The 12,247-nt window shown below is 50.4% G+C and overlaps 1 protein-coding gene across 1 annotated transcript in view; it reads left to right on the top strand.

The window, feature by feature from the left end:
* Positions 1-12,247, top strand: part of LOC142246866 (carbonic anhydrase 4-like) — a 183,083-nt gene that overhangs the window by 136,585 nt on the left and 34,251 nt on the right. The gene's annotated exons all lie outside the window — the stretch shown is intronic.

The raw sequence follows: 12,247 nt of genomic DNA, 5'->3' as shown, positions 1-12,247 counted from the left end.
ATATGGCAGGCGCTGCTTAGAAGGGACCGCTGGGGCAGATGGTGACGCAGCTGAGATGGTACAGCTCCCCACAGGTGGAGCTGGGACCCCAGGGCAACCGTAGGCAGTAGTTAGCCGATGAAGTGTTTGAACAGTGCGGGGCTGGCGGCGCAGGCAATAAGTCTAGTACACAGCAGGGTGCAGTCACAAGTTCTTTACTCACAGTTGTCAGTTGCAGATTATCACGTCCAGACGGTCAAATGCTGTCATTGGAATGCTGAGTCCTGCGGTGACGGGATCCAGCCGATCCCCAGGTAATTCGTAGGCACAAGACCGGTGTACCTTTCTGTGTCCCTTTCCTGGTCGTCTTCCTACGCTGGCTTCGCCCTCCTACCCTGCGTCTCACACACATGCCCTGAGCGGTGTCCGCGGACCCTGTTTGGGAGGCTCTTCTGCCTAATCCCCAATCCCCTGGCCCTCTGTGGTCACCTTTTCAGTGCATTCGCGTGTGGTCGTGGCTTCAGCACATGAAGTTACCTCAACCTCTGGTTTTGCTAGCTGAGCCTGGCTGTTCTCCACTAGTCTAAGGGCCGGTCCCCTTTGCGGCCAAGAACCTCCACACTGGTGTGTCGGCTGTGGATGCGAACCTACGGGTGGATCTCTTACTTCCCGTGGCTCTAGGACCCCTTCTTCCTTTCTTCATCCTTGTCCTAGGACGAGCTCCTCCATCTCCAGTCCTCAGAACTTCTCCCCTTCGCTTCCTACTTTGTTCTGCACTCCATTCTAAAGGGTGCTTTACACTCTGCGACATCGCTAACGATATATCATCGGGGTCACGGTGTTTGTGACGCACATCCGGCGTTGTTAGCGACATCGCAGCGTGTGACAGCTAGGAGCGACGAACAACGATCGCAAAAACGTCAAAAATGGTTGATCGTTGACACATCGCTCCTTTTCATAATATTGTTGGTGGTGCATACCGCTGGTTGTTCGTCGTTCCTGCGGCATCACACATCGCTATGTGTGACAGCGCAGGAGCAACGAACATCTCCTTACCTGTGTACACCGGCAATGAGGAAGGAAGGAGGTGGGCGGCATGTCCCGGCCGCTCATCTCCTCCACTCCTCTGCTATTGGGTGGCCGCTTAGTGACGCCGCTGTGACGCCAAAGAAACCTCCCCCTTAAAGGAGAGATTGTTTGGTGTCTCCAGCGACGTCGCTAAGCAGGTATGTGCGTGTGATGCTGCCGTAGCGATATTGTTCGCTACGGCAGCGATCACGCCCATGACGAAACAGCGACGTGGGCGGGTGCTATCGCGCACGACATCTCTAGTTATCGCTAGCGATGTCGCAGCGTGTAAAGCACCCTTATGTGTCCACCCACTAACTAACCCCACCTCCAGACTGGCTCCGGGATTGTGCTCTCCCTAAGGAGCAATCTCGCCCTAACCTTGCCTGAAGTGGTGCAGCTATACTAAGGCGGGCTTTGCACGTTGCGATATCGCAAGCCGATGCTGCGATGTCGCACGCGATAGTCCCCGCCCCCGTCGCAGCAGCGATATCTTGTGATTCTTGGCGTAGCGAACATTATTGCTACGCCAGCTTCACATGCACTCACCTGTCCTGCGACGTCGCTCTGGCCGGCGTCCCGCCTCCTTCCTAAGGGGGCGGGTCGTACAACGTCACAGCGACGTCACACGGCAGGCGGCCAATCAAAGCGGAGGGGCGGAGATGAGCGGGATGTAAACATCCCGCCCACCTCCTTCCTTTCGTATAGCCGGCGGCGGCAGATAAGGTGATGTTCCTCGCTCCTGCGGCTTCACACATAGCGATGTGTGCTGCCGCAGGAACGAGGAACAACATCGTACCTGTCGCGGCAGCGTAATTTTGAAGGAGTCGGAGCCTACACAGATGATACGATAATGACGCTTTTGCGCTCGTTAATCATATCATCTAGGATTTACATACTACGATGTCGAAAGTGACGCTGGATGTGCGTCACTTTCGATTTGACCTCACCGACATCGCACGTGCGATGTTGCAACGTGCAAAGCCACCCTAAGAGTGTGTGTGCTGTGGTCTGCTCCTCCTTACCAGGGAATGGGATATCACACCTCTGGCTGAGGTGCAGTACCTCTTTGGCGACTGGACCCTCAGGGGCGCCACACATGCGCAGCAAGTGTGACGCCCTGGCCAGCCAGATAGTCACAGATAGAGCCCCGCATTACACCGTTCCCTAACAAGGTGACAGCAGCCTATCAAACCCTAGTCACCCCCCTCAGTGCTTGATGGACACACCAGGGGGCGGAACCAGGTGGTTGGAAGACGCCCACCAAGGAGTCTCATGTAATAACCTGCAGGTATTGGGATACGCAAGGACTGCACGGAACCACGGGGGTTAATCAATGCAAATTTTATAATGTATTGCACAACACAGGTGGAGGAAAAGCAAATGAAAAGGAAATGCAATATACATACAACTACTTTGAATAACTTGTCAAGGGTAGGAAGCCTCAGATTGTACTCCCAAAAGCAAAACACAGAAATCCTTGTTAAACAAAAAAACGCAGACTCCTTGTTATCTTACTTGTATAACACAGTGCAGAGTCTTTTCCTATCTGTCCCTAACTAAAAGTAGTGTGCACACTTAACTGCAGATTTCAGCGTGGGGTACCTCGTCACCGTTGGGGCCCGTATTCCGCCGGCAGACACCTCTAAAGTTCAGTCTTTGTCCCGGGTCTGTAACTTGCACGTGCTGCCTGGCTCCTCGCTCCACATCCAGCCTCTTTGGATCTGTAATTTTGTAATTTGCACGTGCTGTCTGGCTCCTCGCTCCACATCCAGCCTCTTTGGATCTGTGTCTTGGGGGGGACACCACGCAACACTCTAAGGTACTTGGACCTCGGAAAAACAGGGCAGACTGAGGCCTTCTATCTTACAGCCCACTCCAGCACACTCCTCTCTGCAAAACAGCCACATGTAGACTCCTCCTCCTCCTGTTCCAGACTGAATCAAGGCACTTGAGCAGCAGGACTTTTGCCCGCTGTCCTCTGTTTTGACAGCAGGTGGCAGCATAACACAAGGAAGTCCACCAAACAGTCTTTTAACATATATATATATATATATATATATATATATATATGTATAAATGTTAACAGGTCTTACATTTCCCCCCCTCTTTAACCTCGGCCGTCCCGGCCGATACACTCCTGAGGCACTCTGCAAAGGGGCACACGGTGGCAACTCCTGGCTTGGGAGCCAATGTCGTAAAACAGGATTCAGTGACAGAACACACAAATTCATCTGCCAAGTACCGATCAGGGGGAATACCAGCATTAGCCCGCTCAGTCCAGCGTGGCACCACAGCTAACTCGCCAGACGTCGGCGCCGTATCAGGGAGTACAGTATTCCCGTCCCCATCTCTGGAGATTAGTGACTCCTGCTCTGCAGGGGTGGCACCTGTGTCTTGAACGGATGGGGGTGTGGATCTCTCCCAGTCTGTTGGTTGGTCGGGGCTCGCCACCATTCTTCATCGTTAGAGCCCTCTTCGAAGGTAACAGGAACAGGCACGGGCACCGTCTCCGAGGTACTTTGTCTGGTCCTGTCTTCTGAATAGCAGGGCCTCAGCATATTACGATGCAGGATGACGGTGTCGCCTCTTTGCTCACCTCTCACTTCGTATACTGTTCCGTAGGGAGAGATTCTTCTGATCACAATGTACGGCTCTGTTTTCCAGCGCTCACTCAACTTGTGTCTCGGGTGTTTCTCTGCAACTAGTACTCGGTCTCCTGGCAAGAACGGGGCTTCACACACAGGTTTCCGCTGCGGGTGTGTCTTTTCTTGCAACCGCTTGGTGACAATTCGATGGATAGTCTCCAGCCGCCGACGGTGACAGTCTACCCAGGAACCTACGCTCTGACCTTCACTGATCTCGGGGGGAGCCAGGTTGAGCTCTTCTATGCCTCTTCCGGCTTTTCCAAACAGTAGTACGTATGGGGTGTACCCAGTAGTGGAGTGGACATGATTATTATACGCCCACACGAGTTCTGCGAGATAGCCGGGCCAGTGATTCTTACGATCATCCTCCAACGTGCGTAGCATTTGTAGGAGGTCCGGTTAAATCTCTCGCAGGCTCCGTTGCCCTGTGGATGATAAGGCGTAGTCCTTGACTTCTGCATTCTGTAAATCCTTTGCAGCTCTCTCATGACACTGCCCTGAAAGCAAGCCCCTTGGTCGGAATGTATTCTTTTGGGGCAGCCGTACACCCGGATAAAGTCATCACTGATGGCTCGAGCAGCTGATTCAGCTGTCTGATCTCTGGTGGGCGTCACCACCGCAAACTTGGAGAAGTGATCTGTCATCACAAGGCAGAACTGATAGCCCCGGTGGGAGTGGCCAATCTTCAGATAATCGATCATGAGTACCTCCAACGGCTTTTTGGTTACAATAGTCTGTACTGGTGCTTGCTGTGGGAGAGCCTTACTTAACTCGCAGGAACGACACAGTTTACAGGCCTTCTCTACTGCCCGAAGCATCTGAGGACAGTATACTATTCTTTGCAACCACTGGTAAGTCTTGTCCGGTCCGAAATGGGCTCCCTTCTCATGCGCCTCTCGGGCCAGTGGTACTGCCATCTTCTGGGGTATCACTACTTGCCACCGTACTTCCAACTCTGTAGCTAGGTGCACCTTCCGATACAGCATCCCTTCTTGCACCGACAGCTTATCCCACTGGCTGAGAATCTGGAGGGCCACGTGCGACAGCGTGGCCGGTATTTCCTTTCTAGGCTTGCGCTGCTGGATCACCCACTCTTTCACTTGAAGCAGTTCTGGGTCAGATGACTGAATTTTCACCCATTCCTCTCTGGTTTGGCCAAGCAGGCATGATGTCGTGCCCGACGTAATTTCCAGCATACGAGCCTCTACCACTTGAGCGGTGAATTTACTGAAGTCCGGAATTTCGTCTTCCTCCAACTGTTCATCTCTCTCCCCCACTGGGGCTTCGGTGGTTACACGAGAAAGGGCATCCGCATTCTGATTTTCATGCTTAGAGCGGTACTGCACATGATAATTGTATCTGGAGAGTCGTGCCAGCCACCTCTGTTCCATTGCTCCCAGTTTGGCGGTGGAGATGTGAGCCAGGGGGTTATTATCCGTATAGACTTCAATTTGAGCTCCCATGAGATATTCCGAGAACCTTTCGGTTATCGCCCATACTAGTGCCAGTAACTCCAGCCGAAAGGAACTGTATTTCTCGGGATTGCGCTCGGCTTCTCGCAACGTCCGACTTCCATATGCAATCACCCATTCAGTACCATTCTGTACCTGGGCCAGTACTGCACCGAGGCCGTAGAGGCTCGCGTCTGTATACAACCGAAAGGGGAGGTTATAGTCTGCATAGGCAAGCACAGGGGCACTAACCAAGGCCTCTTTCAATCAGTGTAAGGCTTCTGCTTGTCTTGGTCCCCAGCAAATTTTCTGTGTTTTTAGTCCTTTTGCAGTCCCTCGGAGCAATTCGTGCAAAGGTTCTGCCTCCTCCACTCTCTGCGCCCAGTCATGGAGAGGTACATTGTTGCCAGTAAATTTTGGTATATGGGTCAGCATAGCCCCCAGGGACAGTTGCCTTGCTGGTATTCCCCCATCAGGTTGTATTAGAACACCTCCATCAGCGACACCCCCCTGTCCGTCCATTGTTCCGTACCAGCCTGCGTATCCTGCCGACTACGCCAAATGTAATAACCTGCAGGTATTGGGATACGCAAGGACTGCACGGAACCACGGGGGTTAATCAATGCAAATTTAGTAATGTATTGCACAACACAGGTGGAGGAAAAGCAAATGAAAAGGAAATGCAATATACATACAACTACTTTGAATAACTTGTCAAGGGTAGGAAGCCTCAGATTGTACTCCCAAAAGCAAAACACAGAAATCCTTGTTAAACAAAAAAACGCAGACTCCTTGTTATCTTACTTGTATAACACAGTGCAGAGTCTTTTCCTATCTGTCCCTAACTAAAAGTAGTGTGCACACTTAACTGCAGATTTCAGCGTGGGGTACCTCGTCACCGTTGGGGCCCGTATTTCGCCGGCAGACACCTCTAAAGTTCAGTCTTTGTCCTGGATCTGTAACTTGTACGTGCTGCCTGGCTCCTCGCTCCACATCCAGCCTCTTTGGATCTGTAATTTTGTAATTTGCACGTGCTGTCTGGCTCCTCGCTCCACATCCAGCCTCTTTGGATCTGTGTCTTGGGGGGGGACACCACGCAACACTCTAAGGTACTTGGACCTCGGAAAAACAGGGCAGACTGAGGCCTTCTATCTTACAGCCCCCACTCCAGCACACTCCTCTCTGCAAAACAGCCACATGTAGACTCCTCCTCCTCCTGTTCCACAACACTGAATCAAGTCACTTGAGCAGCAGGACTTTTGCCCGCTGTTCTCTGTTTTGACAGCAGGTGGCAGCATAACACAAGGAAGTCCACCAAACAGTCTTTTAACATATATATATATATATATATATATATATATATATATATATATATATATATATAAATGTTAACAGGTCTTACACTCAGACAGCCTGGGGCGGGAAAGTTCCGTAGTTTTGCAGTTGAGTCCTGAAGTTCAAGTCTAGAGGTCATGAGGAGAGGTGTGTGGGCTGGAGCTGTGTGCAGCCCGAGCACAAGAGTGACCCAAACTGAACTGGTGCCAGGGTAGGAGCCCTGGTACTGCTGGCTAGGAGGCAGACGGAGGCCTCTGTCTGCAGGAGCTGGGAGGACGGCTCGGTGGAACCGTGGTGGACCGGGACAGGGTAGTGGCGCGCCGGTACCGACCCGGGGAAGCCGACCCGGAAACCGGAGCATAAAGGGGGGTACTCAGGTCCAGAAGCTACTGGGGGCTAGCTAATTTACTGATTGCGGCCAGGACTATAGGTCCTGTCCCACCCAAAGTCCCAACTGAAGACAACAGCCCAATGAGGGGGATAGAAAGCCACCGCCACGACAGAGAGATCCCACGGGCCAGCATCTGCGGGCAAAAGGGCTCCTAAGGCAACCAGAAGCCGGTGCAGACTCCTGAAGTTGCAAGCGCAGGTAGTCCACCATCACAAACAGGTGCGGGAGAAAGACAGAGACCACCAGCCGGGTGGGGAACTAGACTGCAGCCGGCTGCGGGCACCAACCACCATCACCTTGGTTTACCAAAGACTCCTGTGTGTTTACTAATCGTGAGTACAACAGTGCCCTCCGGCCGCCCTTCTCCCTGCACTGCCAACTACCCCCCAACGGGTCCCGGGGCCACCATCCCTGCCCACGGAGGGGTTAACTTGCTGCGCAACATCTCCCTTGGTGCCCCGTAACTGCAGCGGTGGTGTCCACCTTCACCACATCCCGTGGGTGGCGTCACAAACTAAAACATGGCTCCGGCCGTACACCTAGGTCCCCAAACCGCCAACCCATTTTTGATTGACATGACTGTGGGACCCCCGGGTTCGGAGACCCTCGAGCCACCCACTGAAGGTCCAGATCTGAGCAGCTCGTCTGCCGAGCCCGGGGCGGCACACCTCCACTCACACTCTGGCAATGCACACACCCTAGGAGGTATGCACAGCACACACTCACACACCGCCAGACCCTCAAAGCTCTGCAACAATAAGAACCTACTTTACCTTGAATCGGCTAAATGTTTTACACTGAGAGAAGCTCGATGGTCATTATTTTTTAATAGGTTTAATTTTTCGTTACTTATCACCCTGGTTCTAAAATCATTAAAGCCAATGCCTTGTCCAGGAGTTTTCTGAAGGGGGAGGAGACCCTGTGAGGAACCTGTCCCCATTCTACAGAACGGAGTGGTGGTGTCAGCGCTCAGTACTGATGTGGAGTCTGAGATTGCTGAGGCTCAAGGTGAAGCGCTGTCTGGGGTTCCAGTGAAAAAATTATTTGTTCTTCTGACTCTCCGTCTTAAGGTTCTGAGAGAACATCATGATTCTGCCCTGGCTGGTCACCCTGGGGTGAAAGGTGCTCTGGATCTTGTATTGTGTTACTTATGGTGGCCCAGAGTCCGGAGGGATATGGTGTTCTATGTGTCTGCGTGTGCAACCTGTGCCCACTGGAAGGCTATTCACTCTCGTCCCTTGTTGTTCCTAGTCAACCTTGGTCAGACATTTCCATGGACTTTATTATGAATTTACCCTCCTCTGCTGGTAATACGGTCATTCTGGTGGTGGATAGGTATTCTAAAATGACACATTTTATTGCCTTACCATCGTTACCTAATGTTAATAATCGTCGTCATGAGTCCTCTGGGGTATCTCATTTTTTTGTGTCTATGGTCGTCATCCCCAGTTCTGTAGGTAGCAGGAGGGGCACTCGTCAGGGGAACCTGGGGAGGACAAATATGTCTCATCATTATCAGTAGCATTTGCGCAACATGGGCTCTAAGTATAAGCGTGCTGACTGTAGATTTGTGTCTGGTCCGGACCTGTGTGTTGGTGATCTGGTGTCATTCTCTAACAAAAACATTAAACTTAAAATACCTTAATTGAAAATAGGGCACCTATTTATTGGTCTGTAATCCGGTTGCTTTCCATCTGGCATTACCGGCATCTTAGAAAATCCATAATGTAGTTCACAGATCTCTGTTAAGAAAATATGTAGTTTAGAGAACCCCTCTTCTCTTACCTCTGCTTCTGGTCTTAGTCGATGGGTCAGTAGAATCCGAAGTGTCCAAGATTATTAATTCTCATTTTATTCACCGTTTGTTGCAATATTTGGGTTATTGGTGAGGTTATGGTCCTGAGGAGAGGACTTGGGTACCATCCTCAGATATCCATGCTGAGCAGCTGGTTAGGGCTTTTCATTGTCTACATCTAGAAAAAACGATTCCTGAGGGTCCAGAGGGTCTTCTTAGAGGAAAAGGTACTGTCTAGGGATGATCAAATACCTCAAATATTCAGCAACGCCCATATTTGCCGAATAGGTCGCCGCTATTCGACTATTTGCGAATATTCGATGTGCAATGTAAGTCTATGGGAAACCCGAATAGTTGACGAATATCAACTATTCGGGCTTCCCATAGACTTACATTGTGCATTGAATATTCGCAAAGCAGCGACCTATTCGTCGGATATTCACGAAGCTGAATATTACCGAATATTTGTGATATTCGATCATCCATAGTAATCTCACATTGAGGTTTTACATACATTCCCGACTGTCATTTTGATGTCGGGATCTGTTCAGACTACAGATTCTGACACTCCGCCTGATAACTCCTCTGATGTATATGTGACACCCCTGGACTATTCAGGTTGTCACAGGGTACTGCACAAACTATTCTAACCGTGTAGTATTCAAACCCCCATGGTTCTGGGTCTCTATCCTGCAGTGTTGCCTCCATCAGCGTTCACAAATCCTAGATACACTTTGCACCACACCTGTCAGGCACACCAGTGGGCTGCTTAAGCAGGAATAGGGCAGCCCACCTAGGGGTCAGACAGGGAGGTGGGAGGTGTCAAGGTCAAGTCAGTGAGGGAGGAAGAGCAGAGCAGAACTGACTGGAAGAACAGAAGTAGCTCCCAGTGAGAAAGGAGCTGGGAGTAGCAGCTCCCGAGAGTTCTGTGGAGACACTCGAGCTGTGAGGAGCTCTGAGGAAGTTGGGAGTTGGAGCTCCCAGGGGAGAGGAAAACTAGGTCACAGACAGTGGTCTGGACCTAGAAGAGTCGGACCCCCGGTCGCAGGGGATTGAGGCTAGGTGCCTGGGACCCGTCGAGGAGGACGGCCGGCAGCCTGGTCCTATCACTGGTCCGGGACCGAAGGCACGACGGGGTACACGGACCCTAGGTCAGGGAGAAGCTTCAGGCAACACGGGAATTAACCTGAGAAGAACGGGCCTTTATGGACTGTTCCCACCAGCTCCAGAATCAGGGCACTAGCGCAACGAGGGGGATAGGGCTTTCCTAGCAAGCAGCCCACTGAAATCCAAAGTGTGAGCCCTGAGAGCAGGCTCCTCCACTTAGCCACAGTGGGGAGCAGGGCCCAGATAGCTCCAAGCTACCGGACCATAACAGACACTCTAAAACTTGGTGTCAGGAGGCAGGTTACAGTCCACCAGCAGCACTGCAGGGGATGGGACCCGGACGAGCTCCCCTTGAGAGGCAGTGGCGTTCAGAGACTTGGTTTACCCTGTTGTCAGCGTCTGCTTCATTGCTGAGTGAGTACCCGACTGACCCCTGCACTGCGCCCCCGCATCTCCATCCAGAGTCCCGGGGCCTACCCCTACCCGTGGAGGGCAACGTCACCAAGCTGCCCCACTCAATCACACCGAGTACTCTCAATGGCAGCGGCGGTATTCCCCAATTACCGTACATCACGGGTGGTGTCACAAACTATATCAAATCCTGTGTAAATACTCCCTTTTACATTTGAGCGTGGCCTCTAAGCCCCAGGCCCGGAGACCCTCGAGCCACGGACGGACACTACCCCCGGATCCGAGAGGTTCGATCCACTGCTGGGTCGGCACATATATGATCAACGCAGGCTGACTGGGCCATTGACCAACAGATTGGTAGTTCATAGGCAGAGTAGCAAGAGTTAATGTAAACCAAAACGCTGAAATACCCTAATTGAATGAAATAAAAACAGTCACCAAGCAGGGGAACCAATAGCAAAGCACCAAGAACATATAGTAATAAAAAAAGATTATTTTATTAATATGGGTGCAAATAACATGAGCAATACAATTTAAGCAAACAGAGAAAAGCAAAAGGGTGGCAGAGAAGAATAGCCTCTCAAACCCATATAAAAAGGCACAACCAAGTGCTCCAGCCCAAGTCAAACCCACATGTCTCTGACATCCCAATCAGGACGATGTCAGGAGTGGGAATCACATAGTCTCATAAAATAAGAAAGACCCAAAGTAAGGCTACAAAGCCAAATTGCAGGTCATATATATAAAAGGTAACACATTGCCAAAGTTAGAGTTAATCTTTGCTGGTCTGCTTGTTAGTCTCCTTTTGATCCTTTTGATCACATGTTGTGGTGGAACCGATTACATCGGCTCCCCTCCTATATATGACTAGATACTTCCTTCTATGCCAGATATAGTTTATCTAAGCTGGTATGGTGAGGTGTTGTGATCCACACTAACTGGTTGTTGTAGTACTTCTTGCTGAGTGCGGTTGTGGGGTTAACCCTTGCTGTCTTTTTGTTGCTACCTTACTGCTCTTGCTTTTCTCCTAAGTATCTCACTGTTTGTTCCTGAGAGTTTGTGGTGTGTCAGAGTTTTGGTTTTCCCCTGTCTGTCTTTACCTGTGTTTTCATCTCACTCCTGCCCCTTCCTTCTCTGGTGGGAGGGGGGAATTAGATTAGTTCTGGTGGAGCATGCACGTGACTCGGACATCTCCACTTAGTGGTAACCCTGAGGTTAAAGATAGCCTAGCATAAGAGACAGCATCGGAGTCCTTGGCCCTTGCTATCCTACAGTTACATCATGACAGATGGGAAATATGGGAAATCTTACACCTGAGACCTCCAGGCGGCAAAGATATCCTGAAAGTGTGGAATCCCATCATTTTCTAGTGAACAGAGCCACATCCTATGACCAACCCCATATGAGGTCACCAAGGGGGAGGTCTGTGGGAGTGACTGTTTTTAATAAATAGAGATTTTAAATTAACTCCATATTCTATGTTGATAGATACATGTCTTTGTAAGATTATTCCATATATCATTGGAGTTCTTCCCTCAATAGATCTGCGCCATTTCTGTGACAGCGGGTCTTGTACTTTTTGTTTTGTTTATCCCTTTTAGGCCCTGTGCGCACACTGCGTTTTTTGCTGCGGATTTGCTGCAGTTTTTGCTGCAGAATTGGTGTAGTTTTTGTTCATAAGCTTCATGCAGTCCTTCCCCAGCAAAGTCTACAGTGCTGGCCAAAAGTATTGGCACCCCTGCAATTCTGTCAGATAATACTCAGTTTCTTCCTGAAAATGATTGCAATCACAAATTCTTTGGTATTATTACCTTCATTTATTTTGCTTGCAATGAAAAAACACAAAAGAGAATGAAACAAACATCAAATCATTGATCATTTCACACAAAACTCCAAAAATGGGCCAGACAAAAGTATTGGCACCCTTAGCCTAATACTTGGTTGCACAACCTTTAGCCAAAATAACTGCGCACAACCGCTTCCGGTAACCATCAATGAGTTTCTTACAATGCTCTGCTGGAATTTTAGACCATTCTTCTTTGGCAAACTGCTCCAGGTCCCT

This window comes from Anomaloglossus baeobatrachus, chromosome 7 (assembly GCF_048569485.1).
Source record: "Anomaloglossus baeobatrachus isolate aAnoBae1 chromosome 7, aAnoBae1.hap1, whole genome shotgun sequence".
NCBI classification, from domain to species: Eukaryota; Metazoa; Chordata; class Amphibia; order Anura; family Aromobatidae; genus Anomaloglossus; species Anomaloglossus baeobatrachus.
The sequence above is the reverse complement of the archived record's forward strand: the minus strand, read 5'-3'. Positions and strand labels throughout refer to the sequence as shown.